Consider the following 22,158-nt stretch of genomic DNA (forward strand, 5'->3'; position numbering starts at 1 on the left):
GCACCTCAAAGTGCAAGTAGATAAATAGGTACCACTCCGGTGGGAAGGTAAACGGCGTTTCCGTGCACTGCTCTGCTTCACCAGAAGCGGCTTAGTCATGCTGGCCACATGACCCGGAAGCTGTACGCCGGCTCCCTCGGCCAGTAAAGTGAGATGAGCGCCGTAACCCCAGAGTCGGTCATGACTGGACCTAATGGTCAGGGTTCCCTTTACCTAAAGCAGGTTTGGTAGGGGTATGGCTGGGGAGGCGGACTCTGAAGTTGCTGCATAAGTACTATAATGCTAAGCATGATAGTTATGCTTATCTGGCTACTGGTGCTGTTCCACAGGATCTGGGCACAGAGGGGGAAAACACCCTAGAATTTGAAGTCCGGTGATGTTATCTGGGGGATGTGATTGTACAGAATCCATTGCAGTGGATGCAATGAGGCCCGTTCAAAGCTACATATCCATAGAATGTGGTTATGTCATAATGGCTCAGTCGACCACTTTTCTGCAGGGGATGAAACCAGACAGTTACATCAGAATTAGTCTGCTGGCTTCTCCAAAGGCTATAAAAATTGGTGGCTGTTCCACCTGGCAGGTGTCTAGAGGGGAGAGACGGCTCAGTTTCTCCATCAGTCGGGCTGGGTCCAATCGTCACTGGGCCCCTCTAGAACCAAAAAGCTTCCATATGCAGCCATTCCACCCGGTCATTTGTAAAGTGATCTTGCCCAACCTTTGAATGTGCATATTTTCCACTTTCCCCCACCGTCTTTTCTTCCCAGTGTGTCCTGTTGATTGGGCTGCAAACCATTCAACCGAAGACCTGCCTATTTCATTGTCTGCACAGTCATGCGACACAGTTTTAAGTCCTTAATTGAGATTGTCTGGGACCAACAAATCCCCGCCCGCCCCCCAACTCTATAACAACAGCTTACCTATGCAATAAGATATGTGATGGTCTGGGAATTGGATTCAGAGGCTGAACCTGAGGAATCCCAGGCTGCACAGGAGTCCCCGCCACCAGGACCAGCTGAGCTGGGGCTGGGGCTTGAGCCTGAAGGGTCCTCACCTGTGCTGGATCCTCAGGAGCAGGCACCAGCTGAATCTGCTCTGGCTCTGGAGGGGATGGAGGACCCATTGCCTGCAGGTGCTCCACTCTCAGCCCCGTCAGAGGAAGAGGAGGTTGCCTCTGGGTCCGGTAACCCTCCAGCCTCTCCTGAGCTGCAGAGGCTCAGGGCAGAGAGGCGGAGGGAACTAAGTTCCCGCAGGAGGAGTGCTCGCCTCCAGGCCAGGAGAGGTGAGTCACCTGTGGACTGGGACCACCCTATGCCTCGGGGCAGATAAAAGCCAGCCAGCCCAGTCCCAGGTTGCGGGAGCAACGTTGTTGGTAGCCTGTTCCTGCTGGCACCCTGTCCTGCTCTTCTGCCGGAGTTCCTGACCCCACCCGACTCCTTGCCTTGGACCCTGCTTCAGCCTTGATGGACAGCCTCCATACCACACCCTCGACCTCGGACTGGACTCGGACCATGCCGCATGGTAACCCTCCGGGACCAGCACATGATATATTTATTGTCATTGTCCCATACAGAACAATGAAACTGAAAAATCTACATAAGACATTCAAAAACCCCTAAAAACTCTGAAACCCCATTTTAAAATACGATATATTATAGAGACTCCTTATGCTGCGTTTAGAACCAGAATTGCATTTGGGTAGAAACTGTTTCTCAGGCGGCTAGTCCTGCTCTTTACAACCCTATACCTTCTTCCAGAAGGCAGAAGCTGAAAGAGATCATTTCTGGGGTGCGTACTATTCTGCGCTATCTCTGCAGCTTTCTTATGGCACCTGGAAGCATAGATTTGATCTAAGGTGGGAAGAGGGCACCCAATTATTCTCTCTGCAGTCTTTACAACCCTGGAAAGCACTGTTTTTTCCCTGGCCGTGCAGCTCCCAAACCACACACACAGACCATAAGTTAATACACTCTCCACAGTACAATGGTAAAATGCCATCAACAGGTCCTTTGAGAGGTTGTTTTTACGGAGGATTCTCAGAAAATATAACTTCTGCTGTGCTCTCTTCATCAGGTCTTTGCTGTTTCTCCCCAGGTTAGGTCATCTCTCAACTCCATTCCCAGAAATCGAAACACCGAGACCTGTTCCACGCACTTCCCCTCAATAATAAGTGGCTGAATATTCAATTTACATTTCCTAAAGTCCATAATAATCTCTTTTGTTTTCTTTAAGTTAAGGAGTAAGTTGTTTTTCCTGCACCACTCCCCCAACTGCTCAACTTCCTTCCTATAGGCCGCCTCCCCCTCTCCAGCCATGATTAAACCAACCACCGTTTTATCATCTGCAAACTTAATGATCTTATTACTGGGGTATTTGGGGGCACAGTCAGCTGTATAGAGCTTATATAAAAGCAGGCTCAACACGCACCCCTGTGGCGTCCCCATTCATGATGAGATCTGCAGAGATGTGGGAAACCATCCTGACCCTTTGGGAACGGTCTGACAGAAAATCTAATATCCACCTGCACAAACACAGTGGAAGTCCCAGGCCTAATAATTATGGGGTGAAACTTGAGGAAAACTTAAGACTCGAGTTAAACACCGTGTCTAATAACTAGATTGCCAGCTCTGCCGGCTATGTTCACAACTCCGTCATTTACGCAGACAGCTAGGGAGGAATTGGACAGCCGTATCAGATCAGCCCGAAAGAGCTAATGAGCGCTTGTATGTTTCCATGTGCCCGGGGCGAGTGTCACTGCCATGCCCAGGGGGCAGAGGATGCCAGCAGCCAGCCAACGTTGTATCCCATCTTGTGCTCACATATGCTTCATTCCGGCATCTGGTCCTCTCCTTTAATTAATGCTCGTTTCTATGTGATAGAATGTGTCCGGCCACAGCTGAGAAGGTTGAATTTGCATCCCAATGTCTGAGGCAGTGTAATTCACTATCTGTTACCAGTATGGGACCAGGAGCTAATTTTTCAGCAGGTCCGGTTGGCTGTCAATCATACTTTTCGTTTGGCTTTTCCCTGCAAAAGATAATATGTCATGATGGCTCAAGATGCTTGGAGATATTATTTACAGACGCCCCTTAGTTTTGCTGGGCATTATAGAAGTATGTTTATGTTATCGTAAACTGTTTTTATTGCATTTTAAAAACAATGTGTATTCAACACAGCGCAAAGGGGACTTAGCTGCATTTATTGTTTACATTTATATATATTTATATTTATTGATTATATTTATATTTATAATCAATATATTTATTGATTATATTTATTGATTTATATTTATTCCGACGTGGGGATCCAGGGCACAGTCCTTCAATGGCTGCGCTCGTTTCTCTCTGGTCGGGGACAGAGGGTGGCGCTTGGGGGGGAATTGTCATTGCGCCACTCCTTGGTGTGTGGAGTGCCTCAGGGTGCGATACACTCCCCGATGCTTTTTAACATCTTTATGCGCCCCCTCGCCCAGCTTGTCAGGAGTTTTGGGCTGGGTTGCCATCAGTATGCCGATGACACCCAACTCTATCTGTTGATGGATGGCCATCCTGACTCGGCCCCAGACACACTGACCAGATGTTTGGAAGCTGTGGCTGGATGGTTACGTGGGAGCCGGTTGAAGCTAAATCCTTCGAAGACAGAGGTCCTCTGGCTGGGACGAGACGATATGGGATTGGGGGGGCAACTCCCATCTCTTGCGGGGGTGCAATTAGTGCCAGCACCGTCCGTTAAGAGTCTGGGTGTAATCTTCGATACCTCCCTCTCTATGGAGGCGCAGATTACAGCTATAACAAAGGCGGCATTTTTTCATCTCCGCCAAGCTAAGCAGTTGGCCCCTTATCTCTTTCGCCCTGACCTAGCCACTGTGATCCACACGACGGTCACCTCCAGACTGGATTATTGTAACTCGCTCTACGTGGGGCTGCCCTTGAGACTGACCCAGAAACTCCAGCGGGTGCAGAATGCTGCAGCTAGACTCCTTACGGGGTCTTCGCTGCGAGATCACATTCACCCGGTGCTATACCAGCTGCACTGGCTCCCGGTGGAGTACAGGATCAGGTTTAAGGTGCTGGTTTTAACCTTTAAAGCCCTATACGGCCTAGGACCCTCATACCTACGGGACCGCCTCTCCTGGTATGTCCCACAGAGGACCTTAAGGTCTTCAAATAAAAACATCCTGAAGGTTCCAGGCCACAGAGAGGTTAGGCTGGCCTCAACTAGAGCCAGGGCTTTTTCGGCTGTGGCTCCGATCTGGTGGAACGCTCTGTCACAAGAGACTAGGGCCCTGCGGGACCTGACATCTTTCCGCAAGGCTTGCAAGACAGAGTTGTTCCACCAGGCCTTTGGTCAGGGCCCAGCCTGACTGGCAACCTGCACAGAATTTTGCTCAACGGTTGCCATTAATTTGATTTTAATTAATTTTTATAATGAAATGTTTTTAGAATGTTTGATTATTTGATTGTTTGATTATTTGATTGTTGTTAGCCGCCCTGAGCCCGGCTTCGGCTGGGGAGGGTGGGATATAAATGAAATTTTTATTATTATTATTATTATTATTATTATTATACCGGCCTATACCCGAAGGTCTCAGGGCAGTTCACAGAAAAGATCGCAATATATAAAATCAAAATAAGAACAATAATCCAATAACACCCCCCAAGAGCCACATTTTAAAAGGGTATAGGAAGTGAGAGCTGGACCACCGAAGAATTGATGCTTTTGAATTATGGTGCTGGAGGAGACTCTTGAGAGTCCCATGGACTGCAAGAAGATCAAACCTATCCATTCTGAAGGAAATCAGCCCTGACTGCTCACTGGAAGGACAGATCCTGAAGCTGAGGCTCCAATACTTTGGCCACCTCATGAGAAGAGAAGACTCCCTGGAAAAGACCCTGATGTTGGGAAAGATGGAGGGCACAAGGAGAAGGGGACGACAGAGGATGAGATGGTTGGACAGTGTTCTCGAAGCTACCAGCATGAGTTTGACCAAACTGCGGGAGGCAGTGGAAGACAGGAGGGCCTGGCATGCTCTGGTCCAGGGGGTCACGAAGAGTTGGACACGACTAAATGACTAAACAACAACAACAACAACAACAACAGGATGTCAATCAGGTCAACCAAAGGCCTGGTTAAAAAGGAACATTTTATCTTCTTTTGAAGGTAAAAGACTGTTTATGTTTGCAACAACTGTGACAAGAATCCTTTTAGCCCAGAAATGAAAACAACAAGAAGTACCAATGAAAGAAGAGTGGCAAATGAAGATGATGGACTTTGCAGAACTGGCGAAGCTGACAGGAAAAATCCGAAACCAGCATGATCAAGTATTCCAAAAGTACTGGAGTAAATTCATACGATATTTGAAAGATTATTGTGTGAGCGATTAACATCATTCGTAGGGTTGTCTGAAGCCTGGCAACGGGAAATTTTCTACCTTTCTATAGTTCTATAAATTTTGAGTCATTCTGTAATGAGTGTAATTAGAATTGGAAAACGTATAAATTGCAATGATATGAAGGTTAATTTTGAAAGCCATGAGGTGGGAGGGAAGGAATTCAACAGGTTCTAAGAGTCAGAGCGGTATAGTGGATAATGATTATGTGTTTTTTTTTTGTGTGAGTGTGTGTGTCTGTGTGTGTGTGTGTCTGTGTGAGAAAGAGAGAGAATGTTTTTGCCTGGCGAACTTCCCTGGGGATAGCATTCCAAAGTCAGGGAGCCACTGCAAAAAAAGGCCCATTCGTTCTTGTACTGCCACCTTCTGCACCTCTCGAGAAGGAGGCACACGAAGGAGGGCCTCAGAAGATGATCTCAGGGTCCAAGCAGGATCATATGGTTATAGCCCACCTTTCTTCCAGTAAGCTCAAAGTGGCATACAGAGATCTCTTCCCCCCGCCCCTCATTTTAACTCCCAGGTCATAATCCGACACTCTAACCCCTACACGATAATCAAAGCTTTCTGGGAAATGATATATAATGAACTGGAAAAAAAATGTTTAAAATAACTTTGTCTCGCCAGAGTGGTGCATGCTGTAGTTATCTCCTGCTTGGACTACTGCAATGCGCTCTATGTGGGGCTACCTTTGAAGGTGACCCGGAAACTACAACTAATCCAGAATGCGGCAGCTAGACTGCTGACTGGGAGTAGCCACCGAGACCACATAACTCTGGTCTTGAAAGACCTACATTGGCTCCCAGTACGTTTCCGAGCACAATTCAAAGTGTTGGTGTTGACCTTTAAAGCCCTAAATGGCCTTGGCCCAGTATATTTGAAGGAGCGTCTCCACTCACATTGTTCTGCCCGGATGCTGAGATCGTGCTGAGGGCCTTCTGGCGGTTCCCTCATTGCGAGAAGCAAAGCTACAGGGAACCAGGCAGAGGGCCTTCTCGGTAGTGGCACCCGCCCTGTGGAACGCCCTCCCACCAGATGTCAAAGAGAAAAACAGCTACCTGACATTCAGAAGACATCTTAAGGCAGCCCTGTTCAGGGAAGTTCTTAATGTGTGACATCTTAGTGTATTTTTAGTTTTTGTGGAAGCCGCCCAGAGTGGCTGGGGAAACCCAGCCAGATGGGCGGGGTACAAATAATAAATTATTATTATTATTAAAAAAACCTAGAAGCTTTTTTTATTAGGAACAGTAGGTACCGACATCCCAAAGGAGCAGAAAAGACTTTTTATGTATGCGACAACAGCTGCGTGGATGTTACTAGCCCAGAGATGGAAAGAAGACAAAGTCCCTACCAGAGAGAAATGGCAAAGTAAGCTGATGGACTACACCAAAATGGCAAAACTGACCAGAAATCTCAGGAACCAAGAAGACAAAAACTTCAAGAAAGAATGGGGTAAAAATATAATTTATTTAGGAGGCCACTGTAAGCAGATGAAAACATTAGCAGGGTTTTAACAACACTTGTAATGTAACAAATACTGTGGACAATATGGAGAGATACAAAATATAGACTGTGATAGAATATGCAGCTGAAAACGTTTACATTAGGACCCACGGAGGGGAGGGGGAGGTCTTGAGATTCAGAGAAATCTCTGTACAGTGGTACCTCGGGTTAAGTACTTAATTCGTTTCGGAGGTCCGTTCTTAACCTGAAACTGTCCGTTCTTAACCTGAAGCTGCCAGAGCACAATTTCTGTTCTCATCCTGAAGCAAAGTTCTTAACCCGAGGTACTATTTCTGGGTTAGCGGAGTCTGTAACCTGAAGCGTATGTAACCTGAGGTATATGTGTTATAAATGAGGGGGATGTGGGAAATGTGTTTGCTTGTGTTATAAATTTATATTTGGAAAAACAAATAAAAACATCTTTTTAAAAATAATAATAATAATCTCAGATAGGAAAATAGCTCCACCCCAACCTCAGTTCTCTTTCCACCATCACTCCACCTGCTGCCTAAACCTACCTGTCGAATGTGCAAGGCACTCTTGCCTGTCACGTTTCAAAATATGAAATTCAAACAAAGGCATTCCCCTGACAGCGCCAGTTTCAGAATGTTCCACTTCATCCTTTGCTTTGTTATTTGCAGCTCAGCCACAACCATCTGCTTCAGGAATTTGCATAACCCTGGAGCGGCTGCCTCGGTATGCAGATTAAGCATTCTAATAAGGCAAGGGGGTCTGCCTTCAAGGAGAACTGCAAGGCTGGATTTGAGGCTCAAACATCACTCTCAACATTGCTCACCACAGGAAACCTCCGGGTAAAAAACACGACCATCCCTTGCTCAGTCGATGGTCTGATCCGATGAGCTGTTGTAGAAGAAAAAGAAGTGGATTTTTAGGCACGACGGCTGATGATCCAGATCAGTGACCCAGCGTGGCCTTGAACCTATGTCACGCATCACCCAGGGCACTTTGCCAACTCAGAAACTTGGGGTTATTGCCTAAATAATAATCTTAAAAATGGTGCTGTGCTGGACACATTAGTAAACTGGCTTACAGTCTAACATAAGAGGTAAAGGGACCCCTGACCGTTAGGTCCAGTCGTGACCGACTCTGGGGTTGCGGCGCTCATCTCGCTTTATTGGCCGAGGGAGCCGGCGTACAGCTTCCGGGTCATGTGGCCAGCATGACTAAGCCGCTTCTGGTGAACCAGAGCAGCGCATGGAAACACCGTTTACCTTCCCGCTGGAGCGGTACCTATTTATCTACTTGCACTGGTGCTTTCGAACTGCTGGGTTGGCAGGAGCAGGGACCAAGCAACGGGAGCTCACCCCGTCGCAGGGATTCGAACCGCCGACCTTCTGATCAGCAAGTCCTAGGCTCTGTGGTTTAACCCACAGTGCCACCCGCGTCTAACATAGGTAGAGGTAAAAGTCTAACATAGGTAAAGATAAAGGACCCCTGGAAAGTTAAGTCCAGTCAAAGGTGACTTTGGGGTTGTGGGGCTCATCTTGCTTTCAGTCCAAGGGAGCCAGCGTTTGTCCACAGACAGCTTTCCGGGTCATGTGGCCAACATGACTAAACCGCTTCTGGTGCCACGGAACACCGTGATAGAATCCAGAGAACACAGAAACACTGTTTACCTTCCCGCTGGAGCGGTACCTATTTATCTACTTGCACTGGTGCTTTCGAACTGCTAGGTTGGCAGGAGCTGGACCAAGCAATGGGAGCTCACTCCGTCGCGGGGATTTGAACCACTGACCTTCTGATCAGCAAGCCCAAGAGGCTCAGTGGTTTAGACCACAGTGACACCCGCATCCCTAGACACTGCTAAACAGAATCATATATGTACCCATAACAAATTCACTTCCTTTGGTGTATTCTTGGATACTGAAATCTCTCTCTTTCTCTGTATTTTTACATTATGCTTGAGGTGGCTGTCAAACTGGTTGCTTCCCTATTGATGAAAGCTTGTGGATTTTCCTTTACGCACCTTTTCCATCGTCATGGAAGCCTCTTTTCCTCTCTTGTTCAATCTCAACAACACCTTCTGCAGCCAGAACTCCTTTTGCCCAGTGTGATTGACAGTGGACTCTTCCTGCTCCCCATCATGGTCATCCCATCTTTCAGTTACGCTTATGTCGGCTATGGTTTTAAGACAAAACTGCCCCCTTTCCCTTATGGGGTATCCAAGAGCCCGTATAGAGTCCTTATGTAGGTTCTCTATTGGTAGGAGAAGATAACAGAGGCCAACCAAAGAATATCGAGAAGTAAGGCAGCTAGCAATTCTGATCTTCATTAACTGTTGCAACAGTTAATGAACTGATCTTCATTAACTGTTGCAACAGGGTCCTCACTCACCACACGCAGGAGGGAGGAGGGACCCTGAACAATGGTGCGCAAGCCCTTATACAGACTTTTGAAATTGCCCACCCTGTAGCTCAAGACAACCCCCCAAAACACCATACATACATCACTGAAGGAGGCGGTCTCCAACACAAATCCTGTTTGTCATGATACCTGATAATGGTCACTGATTGCTTTACTTGGGCAGCCTGGCCATTCCTTTTGAGATGCTAAATACTTAGTTCCTGAATCCAGGTCACAGGCTCACCCTATTCCTACACAAATATGTCCTTAAGACAGGATTTGTGAGCAAAGAGACAATGGGGAGGCTTTTCTCATTTCTTTCCTCACTGCAGAGGAATATTTGAGGTCACTGGGAGAGTCAAAATGGTTTCAGGATTGTTCTCCTGTACTATTTCAGACACATGGTTTATATACTTATGTATGTGTTTGCCTTGTACATTTATGAACATTTAATTTATATATTTGAGACCTTAAATTCTTATAACACTATGATTATTAATGTCTTGCTTGCTTAACCTGACTACTGCCATTTTCTTTTTAAAGCAGAAAATGCCTTTGGGAGATGGGAATGCTTTTGAGCCTGCAAAGTCAGCCATTTGTAATTGATACGCACGCAACCGCTAAAGTCTTGTTGCCTTATCAGCCTCTTCCAGAGTTCTATTATTATTAGTGATGAATGTTTGTCTTTTTTGGGGGGGAAAGGCAATCGTTGTATCAGACACAAAGGACAAAGCAGCCAAAGGAAAAATGAACCACCCCCATTATACTTACATCTCAATGTAAAAAACAGCTCATCAATACAGTAGCACCTCAGGTTACGCAACCCTCAGGTTTGACCGGGTTTCGTGGTGTGCGCATGCGCAGAAGCGGCCTACCGCCGTGCACATGCGTATAACAATGATCCCCGGGTTGCGAAAACCTTGGAATCCAGCCGGACCTCTGGAACGGATCCTATTCATAATCCGAGGTACCACTGTACAGCCCTGGCTATTATGAGCCGTTGTTTTATTGGGGGGGGGGTGCAGTAAGGGTCATCCTTCTAACAGAAACAGAATAAGACCAAAGCGTCGCTCATACATAAGCAATAAGGTGAAAGCCAAACAACTGAATCATAATTACGATGGACGCCTTGGAACTTACAGGAGCTGGGTTGTTTTAGCAGAGTGAAATAGTTTACTGAAGAACTGGGTTTCCTCCAGAATGAATAGTTTCACATCATTGAAAGGGGCCGGACACTTCTGCCAAGGGGAAAAAAAAGCAGCCCCAGGTTTTCTTCTTCTTTTTCTCCTGCCTGCTGAGCTTGTAATCGGAATTTTAATAAGTATTGTTACCTGGGGGAAGGAGGGGTGGCAGCCTATGATGTCACTCATGATCTCACAATGGAGACATGGAGGTTTGTCCTGATTATTTAGAGGCAGCAAAGCTTCCTATTTCAAAAGGACAGGGGTGTTAAGGAGCACATTTCTTTTCATCTGACGAGACGCTTGCCTAGGAGACAGGTAGGGTTGTTAGAGAGATACCAGAGCACCAATAGATGCAAGCTCAGGAGCCTTGCTGATTTTTCTGCCATTGTGCCTGGGCTATATTTCTCTGATCCATATTTCCCAGTGAAACACATTATGGTCTTGCCCAGCCTGGTGTCCTTTGCTGATTGGGGCTGATGGAAGCTGCAGTCAATTTAAAAATAAAATCAAATCTGGAGGGCCCTGGGATGTGGAAAGGCGGATCTGTCATTACACAACGTGTTTACTTTCTTATTGTTACTCCCACCCTGCAGAAATAGTGGAAGGTAGGTGGAAGTAGGAGGAGGGCGGAGGAAATAGGTAAGTAGTCAGTGTGGTGTAGTGGTTAAGAGCAGTAGTCTCATAATCTGGTGAACCAGGTTCACGCATAGCTGTCAACTTTCAGATTTGAAAATAAGGGATCAGCAGCCTCACCTGTCCCAGGGACAGTCTACGGGATAACACTGGAATAAGGGAATTTCCCGCAAAAAAAGGGAAGGTTGACAGCTATGGGTTCGCTTCCCGCTCCTCCACATGCAGCTGCTGGGTGACCTTGGGCCAGTTACACTTTTTTGAAGTCTCTCAGCCCCACTCACCTCACAGAGTGTTTGTTGTGGGGGAAGAAGGGAAAGGAGAATGTTAGCCGCTTTGAGACTCCTCTGGGTAGTGATAAAGCGGGATATCAAATCCAAACTCCTCTTCCTCTTCTTCTTCTTCTTCTTCTTCTTCTTCTTCTTCTTCTATCACCATCAACTGCAGTTCCCTCTAGCTGCACCTGATCCAACCTTTGCTGCTAGAATTTTATTTAAACAATAGCGAAAGAAACTAACCTTCCCCCACCATAGCCCTGAGGATAGACTGCATGGTTTTCCAAACTTGGGTCTCCAGCTGTTTTGGGACTACAACTCCCATCATCCCTGACCCCTAGTCTTACTAGCTAGGGATGACGGGAGCTGTATTCCAAAAACAGCTGGAGACCCAGGTTTGGGAAACACCCAGAAAACTGGGGAAACTGATAAAGTGTGCCAATTTCAATATGATGAGGAGGAACCTGGAAATCCCATGCCGTCCACCTGCGGCTGGCACAGTAGGCAGAACAGGTCTCTTCCCTCTGCAACCCCAAATAATCTGGTGTGAAAGGGGGGCAGATTCGGTGGGGAGGAGGCTCTGTGTGTGTGTGTGTGTGCTATCTTGCCCTCAGGATTGTGGGTGCCCACGTTGCGATGGCCAGCGTTGACTTTTCCTCCTCCTATCTGCAACCAGCGAGGCACCCTTGTCCGTGGGAGAGACTCGGACTCATAGGCAGAGAGGCTGTGCCACCACATCTGAGTCCCACACCTGGAAAAGGTGTGGGATGTAATCCACTGAAGCAGTCAAACAAACATCCCTTGTTTCCCTAGAGTGGGCACAGGCAGGGAGAAGTTATGCCAGCCAGTATAACTTCCTGTTCCACTGGTCTGGAGCCTCCTCCCCCTGCATGTGACCAGGGAGATGGGCCTGACCCTGGCTGACTCCATAAAAGAGCCAAGTCAAGCAGCCATCTTTCTCTCTTGCTGCCATGCTGCTCTCATGCAGCCATTTTCTTCTCTTGATGCTGTTCTCTTAATGGATTTTTGCTGTCTGCTGGCTCTCAGCCAGCAGCACACGACCTCAGTCTCCATATGAGATGAACTCAGTTTATAATAATAATAATAATAATAGTAATTTATTATTTATACCCTGTCCATCTGGCTGGGCTTCCCCAGCCACACTGGGCGGCTTCCAAAAAAATATTAAAATACTGTAATGCATCAAACATTAAAAGCTTCCCTAAACAGGGCTGCCTTCAGATGTCTTCTAAAAGTCTGGTAGTTGTTGTTCTCTTTGACATCTGGTGGGAGGGCGTTCCACAGGGCGGGTGCCACTACCGAGAAGGCCCTCTGCCTGGTTCCCTGTAACTTAGCTTCTCACAGTGAGGGAACCGCCAGAAGGCCCTCGGTGCTGGACCTCAGTGTCTGGGTAGAATGATGGAGGTGGAGATGCTCCTTCAGTTTGTTATGTAACTACAAGCTAAAGTCTGCCCTTTAGGGATCATACTGTGAACTGCATGTGAGTAAACTTCTTGTTACTTTTAAGGAAAGAGCCTTGTGTCTTTATTCTTTTAAGAGGAATCAAAGGGGACAACAGGAATAATCCAGTCTGATCAAGTCAGAGAGGATTGCTTACTACTACTACTACTACTACTACTAATAATAATAATTTATTTATACCCCGCCCATTGAAGAGATTCAAATGAATCTGCAAACTAGCTTCATTTTGAGGGAAATCTGCTCTGCTACATGACTCACTAGCGTGACTGAAGGAAGGAAGGATCATATTTAATCAATATATCCTCTCCTGCTATCCTTAACATTCCCACAAAAGGTTGCTTTGCTTGCTGGCTGCGGAGGACAGAGGCGAACTTTTTCTCTCCCTGCTGGCTTTTTTCATTGACTTTGTGGGTGTTCAGCTCCCACAATTATATTATAGTGGGTGCCCAAGCACCCACAACTCCCTGGCGTTGGCTCCTATGGGGTGTGTGTGAAGAAGGGGAAATCCCATTGTATGAGCAGAAGTTTGATCAGGAATGTTGGGTGTCGCCCTTGTCATTTTCAGCAGGGGCAAAGACAAGGATTGTGTGTGTGTGTGTGTGTGTGTGTTGCTGGTGGTGGTTCTGCAGAGGACTGCCTTCCTTCCAAATAGTTCCTTCCCCCCTTTCTATGGGGGCTGGACGATGAGGACTAGGTAACTTGCAAACACTGCTGAGCAAGACTAGCTCATATATAAGAGTTGGTGAATAAATAAGGGAATGTTTTTATCCTTTTCGTCACTCAAGCCACCTGCCGCAGTAAACCACCCTTGTTGTCCAGAATTTTATGTAGAGCTGCAGGAATGAAAAGCAGGGGGAAAGCTTTCCGTTTGCTCATTTTTAGCCTTGTTTGGTTGAAGTTGGTATTATTAAAAGCATGCAGAGAAGAGGGGATAATGAACTTAACTCCCCAGTGGTAATTAAGAACCTCAGTCAAGCATGAGGATGAAAGAATGAACAATCATTTCCACTGGGAAACGGGCTTAGAGAAAGAATGCGCTTTAGAGAACTCATACTTGCACAAGGCAGCCACATAAGCAAAATTATTATCTCTAACCCCCCCTCCCACTTTCTTCTGTGTTTGCCTCAAGCCAAATTCTCAGATAATTTCTTTTGTACCAGTTAAGTCTTTCTTGGCAGGCCTGTTTACATTGGTTCTTTTTCGGTTGTCGATAACTAGTTAGGGTTGCCATATGTCTGGGAATTCCAAGATATGTCTTCTTTTTGGGGAGCCTACATGTCCATCCGGGGAAAATTTTACACTTTAAAACAAATGTCCTGGATTTTGGCCACCCTTGTTGTTGTTGTTGTTGTTGTTGTTGTTGTTGTTGTTTAGTCGTTTAGTCGTATCCGACTCTTCGTGACCCCATGGACCAGAGCACGCCAGGCACTCCTGTCTTTCACTGCCTCCCGCAGTTTGGTCAAACTCATACTGGTAGCTTCGAGAACACTGTCCCACCATCTCGTCCTCTGTCGTCCCCTTCTCCTTGTGCCCTCCATCTTTCCCAGCATCAGGGTCTTTTCCAGGGAGTCTTCTCTTCTCATGAGGTGGCCAAAGTATTGGATTCTCAGCTTCAGGATCTGTCCTTCCAGTGAGCATTCAGGGCTGATATCCTTCAGAATGGATAGGTTTGATCTTCTTGCAGTCCATGGGACTCTCAAGAGTCTCCTCCAGCACCATAATTCAAAAGCATCAATTCCTCGGCGATCAGCCTTCTTTATGGTCCAGCTCTCACTTCCATACATCACTACTGGGAAAACCATGGCTTTAATTATACGGGCCTTTATTGGCAAGGTGATGTCTCTGCTTTTTAAGATGCTGTCTAGGTTTGTCATGGCTTTTCTCCCAAGAAGCAGGCGTCTTTTAATTTCGTGACTGCAGTCACCATCTGCAGTGATTTGGCCACCCTATAACTAGTCAATTCTACACCCAGAGCTCCCAGCCCCTTTCCTTGCCCCTGAGAATAAGCAAGAGCTGAAGTAGGAATGGTTGCGGCCTTAAGAACACAGGAAGAAGATCTCTCCCGAATCAGATCAAAGGACCATCTCATTCCAGCAGCGGAATGCTGTGCATCTGGGGACAGGGCAATCCAGCGTAGCCGCGATCGCGCTGGGGTGCCATTCAGTGTGCAGTGGCGGAGCAAGGTCAGGTTGACTGCCGCACCACATTTTGTCACCCCCCTCGGAGATGGCACCTGGGGCGTACCTCACCCACCGCACCCACCTTGCGACGCCTCTGCCCCATCCAACCTCCTGTTTTCACATTGGCCAGCCAGTTGCCTGTCGGAAACCCATGAGCATTTCAGTGATGTCAGATAGGAGATAGGAGAACTGCATTAGATGGTTATAGCAAAATATGCAGGAATGGTGGATAACCTAAATGAACCATGGAAGGCGAAGGAGGGAAGTCACTGAATGTATGGTATAATGCAAGATGTTTATTCTGAGATGCAAAATTGAAAACTTAATTATATGTACAGTGGTACCTCGGGTTAAGTACTTAATTCGTTCTGGAGGTCTGTTCTTAACCTGAAGCAAAGTTCTTAACCTGAAGCACTATTTCTGGGTTAGTAGAGTCTGTAACCTGAAGCGTATGTAACCTGAAGCATATGTAACCTGAGTTACAACTGTGTGTGTGTGGCATATATATATATATATATATATGGAGACCCATGAGAAGGACCTGAGTGCAACAGCACACTCTCTTCTTACAATTCCCAGCAACAGATTTTCAAAGTTTTACAGCTTCCAAGAGTGGAGGTAGAAAGCAGGGGTGAGCAACCTGCAGCCTAAAGGTCACTTAATTTCATGTTGCTGGCAAGGAGAGGAAAAGTGGGAGGAAAGAGGGTGGCAGAGAGAAAAGATGGCAAAGGGGAGGGCATTAGAATCCAGGACACAAAGTTGACCACAACTTTATTTTTTGGGACACAATGGAAACTGAAAGAAGGTCCCTTGTGATGGCCTGGGATTTGGACTCGGAGGCTGAACCTGAGGAATCCCAGCCTGCACAGGAGTCCCCGCCTCCAGAACCAGCTGAGCTGGGGCTGGAGCCTGAGCCTGAAGGGTCCTCACCTGTGCTGGATCCTCAGGTGCAGGCACCAGCTGAGTCTGCTCTGGCTCCGGAGGTGATGGAGGACCCATTGCCTGCAGGTGCTCCTCTCCCAGCCCTGTCAGGGGAAGGTGAGGTTGCCTCTGGGTCCGGTAACCCTCCAGCCTCTCCTGAGCTGCAGAGGCTCAGGGCAGAGAGGCGGAGGGAACTAAGTTCCCGCAGGAGGAGTGCTCGCCTCCAGGCCAGGAGAGGCGAGGCACCTGTGGACCGGGGCCGCCCTATGCCTCGGGGCAGATAAAAGCCGGCCAGCCCCAGTCCCAGGTTGCGGGAGCAATGTTGTTGCTAGCCTGTTCCTGCCTGCACCCTGTCCTGCTCTTCTGCCAGAGTTCCTGACCCCACCCGACTCCCTGCCTTGGACGCAGCTACAGCTTTGACGGACAGCCTCCATACCGCACCATCGACCTCGGACTGGACTCGGACCTCGCCTCTTGGTTAGCCCCCAGGACCAGCACATCCCTCCTTGGACTTCCTTTTTTTTTGTCAATTAATTTTTTATTAAGTTTCAATTTTGTAAACAAATGAACATCAAATTTACTATCAAATTTAATACACGATTTAAAAGTTGACTTCCCACCCTTCTTCCATGCTGTTGGTATTCCCCACCCTTCTATGCTGCATCTATTGTTATCTATTCCACAATTCTTTCATTACTATTATTCTTTACTTTCTACCTCCTGTCCTGCTCATAATTTAGTCCTGCCTGTGATTCCATTTAACGTATAATATTTCCACATTGTCCAAATAGGGAGTTTCTTTTTCCAAATCAAATGGAACTCTTTCCAGATCCCTTGAATTCTTCTTTGCTGTCATCTTTGCCATGTCCACATAGCTTTTTACAAATCTTATATTAGCCTCCTCCTTGGACTTCCTGTGATACCACAGACTTTGGTGGAGCACCATGAAAATCTGAGCTCAAATGAGACCTACCGCCTTTGCCTTCATCCAACCAACAGCAGAGCCAAGGCTCAGATGTTTGAAATAGAGGAAGGGGTGTAAGATAAGATGCAATCTCCTACCAGCAAGTTACCATAGGTCTAAGCGTATTGTCACATGCTAGGTAGAACACATTTTTTTTGGCAGGAGGTTGGAAGAAGTGGGTCATCTGCCATTTGGATAATTCGTACAAATATCCCGAGGTACATGTGATTCTCCACTTTCCTGAGGAAAGGAAATTTCTGGGGCAATCACTACAGGGTCTTTTTGCTTGGAAGGAGACTCATGACATTTTGGTGGCATCTGTTTGTTTACAAATCTGCAAGCTGAGCACGGCTAAGGTAGCACCCAGACAGATGGCATTAGTCTAAGAAGCTGCATCACTTCCCCTAAAGCAAGACATCAACCAGTAAGAGGCCCCCTCCCTGTTCCTTCTTCTAGACATTGCAAAACCAGGTTTCTGTCTCTCTTGGCAAAATTCTCAAACTATTTTATCTTTAGAATGGTCCTAACAGTGTTATAGGTCTTGGCCACCAACTATGTGAAAGGAAACATTCTATTTTTTTTTTTAAAGCAATTTATTAAATTTTACAATAAAAATAAACATAATAAACAATGTAACATCGATCTTAACATATTTTCACATTTTCTTTGGACTTCCTCACACCTCCCGCTCCCATTTTCATCGTTAAAACATTTTGTCAGCAATTTATCATCTTGTTTAAATTCTTATATCCCTTCTATATTTCATAATCATATAATTCTCAAAAGGAGCTAATTTTTCACAGTCTTACTTATTTTCTTAAAGAAGCTTCTGAATTTAGTGGTGCTCAGTTGTTTTAGTCTAGCATCTTATTTAGCATTCACTCAAATTACAATACTTTTGTAAGTAGTTCTTAAATTTCTTCCAGTCCTCCTCAATCCTCTCTTCTCCCAGGTCACGGATTCTGCCGGTCATTTCAGCCAGTTCCATGTAGTCTATCAGTTGTATCTGCCATTCTTCCAGTGTGGGTAGATCTTGGGTTTTCCAATGTTTTGCGAGAAGTATCCTTGCTGCTGTTGTTGCATACATAAAGAATGTCTGGTCCTTCTTTACCACCCCTTGGCCGACAATACCCAAAAGGAAAGCCTCTGGTTTCTTAGTGAAGGTATATTTAAATACCTTTTTCAGTTCATTATAGATCATTTCCCAGAACGCCTTCACTTTAGGGCAAGTCCACCAGAGGTGGAAGAACGTTCCCTCGCACTCTTTGCATTTCCAACACTTATTATCAGACAGGTGGTAAATTTTAGCAAGTTTGACTGGGGTCATGTACCATCTATAAATCATTTTCATTACATTTTCTTTCAGGGCGTTACATGCAGTAAATTTCAATCCATTATTCCACAACCTCTCCCAGTCCTCAAACATGATATTATGCCCAATGTCCTGTGCCCACCTTATCATAGCCGATTTAACCGTTTCGTCTTGTGTATTCCATTTCAACAGCAAGTTATACATCCTTGAAAGTACCTTAATCTTTGGTTCTAACAATTCTGTTTCTAGTTTCGATTTCTCCACCTGGAACCCTAATTTCTTATCATTTTTAAAAACTTCTTTGATCTGAGCGTAATGTAACCAGTCTCGCACTTTGTCTTTCATTTTCTCTAGACTCTGCAATTTCCATTTGTCTCCATCCTTTTCTAATATTTCCCAATATTTTGGCCATTTAGCCTCCATATTGGGTCTTTTTCGGGCCTTGGCTTCCAAAGGTGAAAGCCACCTTGGTGTTTTATTTTCCAGCAAGTCTTTATATTTTGACCAGACATTAAACAATGATTTTCTGACAATATGGTTCTTAAAGGCCTTATTTGCTTTAACCTTGTCATACCATAAATATGCATGCCATCCAAAGGTATTGTTAAACCCCTCCAAATCCAGCACATCAGTGTCTTCAAGAAGTAGCCAGTCTTTTAGCCAGCAGAACGCTGCGGCTTCGTAATACAACTTTAAGTCTGGCAGGGCAAAGCCCCCTCTTTGTTTTGCATCGGTTAATATCTTAAACTTAATTCTGGGCTTTTTGCCCTGCCAGACAAACTTGGAAATGTCTCTCTGCCACTTCTGAAAGCACTCCGTTTTGTCCAAAACCTGAAGTGTTTGAAATAAAAACAGCATCCTTGGCAATACATTCATCTTAATAGCAGCAATTCGGCCTAACAAAGAAAGTTTCAATTTTGTCCAACTATCTAGGTCTCTCTTAATTTCTGTCCAACATTTTTCATAATTGTCCTTAAATAGACCTAGATTTTTTGCTGTTATGTTTACCCCTAGGTATTTCACTTTTTTCACCACATTAAGTTCCATCTCATTCTGAAACCGTTCTGACTCTGTATTAGTCAAGTTTTTCCCCAAAACCTTAGTTTTCTGTTTATTTAATTTAAATCCAGCCACCCGACCAAAGTCATTAATCAGTTGTAATGCTCTTTTCGTACTGGGCTCTGGCTTCTGCAAGGTCAAAACCAGGTCATCTGCAAAAGCTTTTAATTTATATTGTTTCTGACCGACCTGAATTCCTTCCACCAACTGATCCCTTCTAATCATGTTCAATAGCACTTCCAGAACCGAAATAAATAACAAAGGGGAAATAGGGCAACCTTGTCGTGTCCCTTTTTCTGTGAAAGGAAACATTCTAGCCAGCTAGACTCTTCAACTGCCCGTTAGCAAACAATCAAATGTACAAAAGGCAGTTCTCTCTTCACTTGAGATTGTTGAAGCAATGATTCTTCAACATTAACTTTGTTGGACTGGTCATGTTGTTCTGATGCCTGATTATTGTCTTCCAAGGAACTACTCTATTCCAAACTTAAAAATGGAAAGCGTAATGCTGGTGGTCAACAAAAGAGGTTTAAAGACTGTCTCAAGGCAAATCTAAATAAATGTAGAATAAACACCGACAACTGGGAAATACTGGGCTGTGAGTTCTCCAGTTGGAGAACTGCCTTTACTAAAGGTGTCATGGACTTTGAAGACACTCAAACTCAGAACGCAAGGGAGAAATGCGCTAAGAGGAAGGCATGCTTGGTAAATCGGCACCGTGATCAACTCTCGGGAACCAATGTCCCCACTGTGGAAGGATGTGTGGGTCCAGAATTGGCCTCCACAGTCACTTACGGATTCACTGTTAAAACCGTTTTTATGGAAGTCAATCTTATTCAGCTACGAGTGTCGCCAAAGAAGAAGCACAATAGCGTTGTTGGCATCTTGTCTGTCTTGAGAGACAATGGAGTGTGCCTCTGGGGTGAAGTCATGCCGCTGGAGAATCACAGCACCTCCTTTGGCTGCTGCATTAGTAGTGATCTCTCCGGGGTGCAAGCCTGGGCAGTGTGTATGGAGGTCCCAGTGATGTGGTTCAAAGGAAAGTGGATCAATACATTTGGCACTAGCTTGGCTGCAGGAGTTGCTGGAAGGAGACATACAAGCCACCATCCAACCATCTTAGGGACTTCATCTTAGGGAATTGAGTTTACTCCTTAGCCTTTTCTTCTCCCGATGATGTCCCACAAGTGAGATGGCCTGGGAATCTGATTCAGAGGCTGAATCTGAGGAATCCCAGCCTGCACAGGAGTCCCTGCCTCCAGGGCCGGCTGAGCCGGGGCAGGGGCTTGAACCTGAAGGGCCCTCACCTGTGCCAGATCCTCAGAAGCAGACACCAGCTGAATCCACTCTGTCTCCGGAGGTGATCGAGGACCCATTGCCTGCAGGTGCTCCTCTCCCAGCCCTGTCAGGGGAAGGTGAGGTTGCCTCTGGGTCCAGTAACCCTCCAGCCTCTCCTGAGCTGCAGAGGCTCAGGGCAGAGAGGCGGAGGGAACTAAGTTCTCGCAGGAGGATTGCTCGCCTCCAGGCCAGGAAAGGTGAGTCACCTGTGGACCGGGGCTGTCCTATGCCTCAGAGGAGGTAAAGGCCAGCCCGCCCAGTCCCAGGTTGCGGGAGCAACATCGTTGGTAACCTGTTCCTGCCGGCACCCTGACCTGCTCTCCTGCCAGAGTTCCTGACTTCACCCGACTCCTCGCTTTGGACCTCACTTTGCCCCTGACGGACAGCCTCCATACCCTCGACCTAGGACCAGACTTAGACCACGCCACACGGTAACCCCCCCCCCAGGACCAGCACAACAAGGCACTGGGTACAGATTTTTCTTCATACTTTACTTCTGAAGCCTTTTTCACTTAGCATTCAAAGTTTACATATGTTTGCATGGGTGTGTGTATTTGGGAGCAATGACCCATTGCTCCCTGCGTTCTCAGTAGATCCCACACAGTTCCCATCAGAAGTCTCTTTTATCATCAATTGCAAGATGCAATTATCCCAATTACATTGACTTTGCAAAGGGACACGCCTTACAACTTAAAAGCTTTGTCCTTGGAGAAGTGGTTTCTGAAAGCATAACTAAGAGGAACGGCCTTTTTTAAAAAAAAAAGAAAAAAAAAGAACGAAAGTGCTTTCCCCTTTCCATCTCCTCTGTATTAAGGCACCTCTATCTCGAACACAGATAATGATCAAGGAGCCTCGTTTCTCTGTTCAATAAGATGGACATGAAAAACACTTTGCCTTTTCATCATGGAAATAAAAAGGATCTGAAACTTGAAAACTCATTAGGCACGGATTGATGTTCAACTCGGCTTCCGAATGATCCTCACAGCAATGGTGTAGGAGCAAGATTTTCCCCTCGTGAAGACAATAACCTAGGCGGGTATTTTGCTGCTTGAAATCTGCTCAAAATGCAGCCCTTCTACTTTTAAGGAAATGTGAAACCATAATTGTTTTCTGTCAGACACCCATTTCTCAGAGACAGGCAACAGAGGCGCCCAAAGAAATGGTCTCTGGTTTATCAGCTAAAATCTCCCTCCCTCTCCTTAACTTGTGTATCCTATCAGATGCACAGATGATAAATTTGCATACGCAGGGAGACAGTATCCTGACTTTTTTTTTGCTCAGACGGCATTGGTTCCCCTCATCTATTCCCTTCCCACCCAGATTTAATGAAATTTCTACCTAGCAAAATCATTTTAAAAGAGCTCTCAGAGAGGCTTAACCATGAGAAATCATTGTTAAAAAGAGATTATAGAATTGTAAAGATGGAAGGGACCGTGAGGGTCATCTGGTCCAACTGCCTGCAATGCAGGTATCTTGCGGCCAATGTGGCCAAGCCCACCCCACTGTCTCCTCTATGCAAAATCACCATCTGGCTCCTCACTCCCAGAACTCTGTCCCTCA

At 46.1% G+C, this 22,158-nt stretch overlaps 2 long non-coding RNA genes across 2 annotated transcripts in view; one reads left to right on the forward strand and one right to left on the reverse strand.

Annotated features, from left to right (window-relative positions):
* Window positions 1-2,837: 2,837 nt before the first annotated feature.
* On the reverse strand, window positions 2,838-10,549 carry LOC308466313. The gene is made up of 3 exons (XR_013980720.1): window positions 10,394-10,549; window positions 7,408-7,750; window positions 2,838-3,027 (listed from the first exon to the last, which is right to left on the reverse strand). It is a non-coding gene; the product is annotated as an uncharacterized lncRNA (long non-coding RNA).
* Window positions 10,550-10,691: 142 nt separating this feature from the next.
* The window catches only part of LOC308466348, a 35,149-nt gene continuing 23,682 nt past the window's right edge, over window positions 10,692-22,158 (forward strand). Inside the window, exon 1 of the long non-coding RNA XR_013980784.1 lies at window positions 10,692-10,752. This is a non-coding gene — a long non-coding RNA (uncharacterized lncRNA). The remainder of the gene's footprint in view (window positions 10,753-22,158) is intronic.

The sequence above is a fragment of the Podarcis pityusensis genome (genome assembly GCF_964106645.2).
Source record: "Podarcis pityusensis genome assembly, chromosome: 17".
Taxonomy (NCBI): domain Eukaryota; kingdom Metazoa; phylum Chordata; class Lepidosauria; order Squamata; family Lacertidae; genus Podarcis; species Podarcis pityusensis.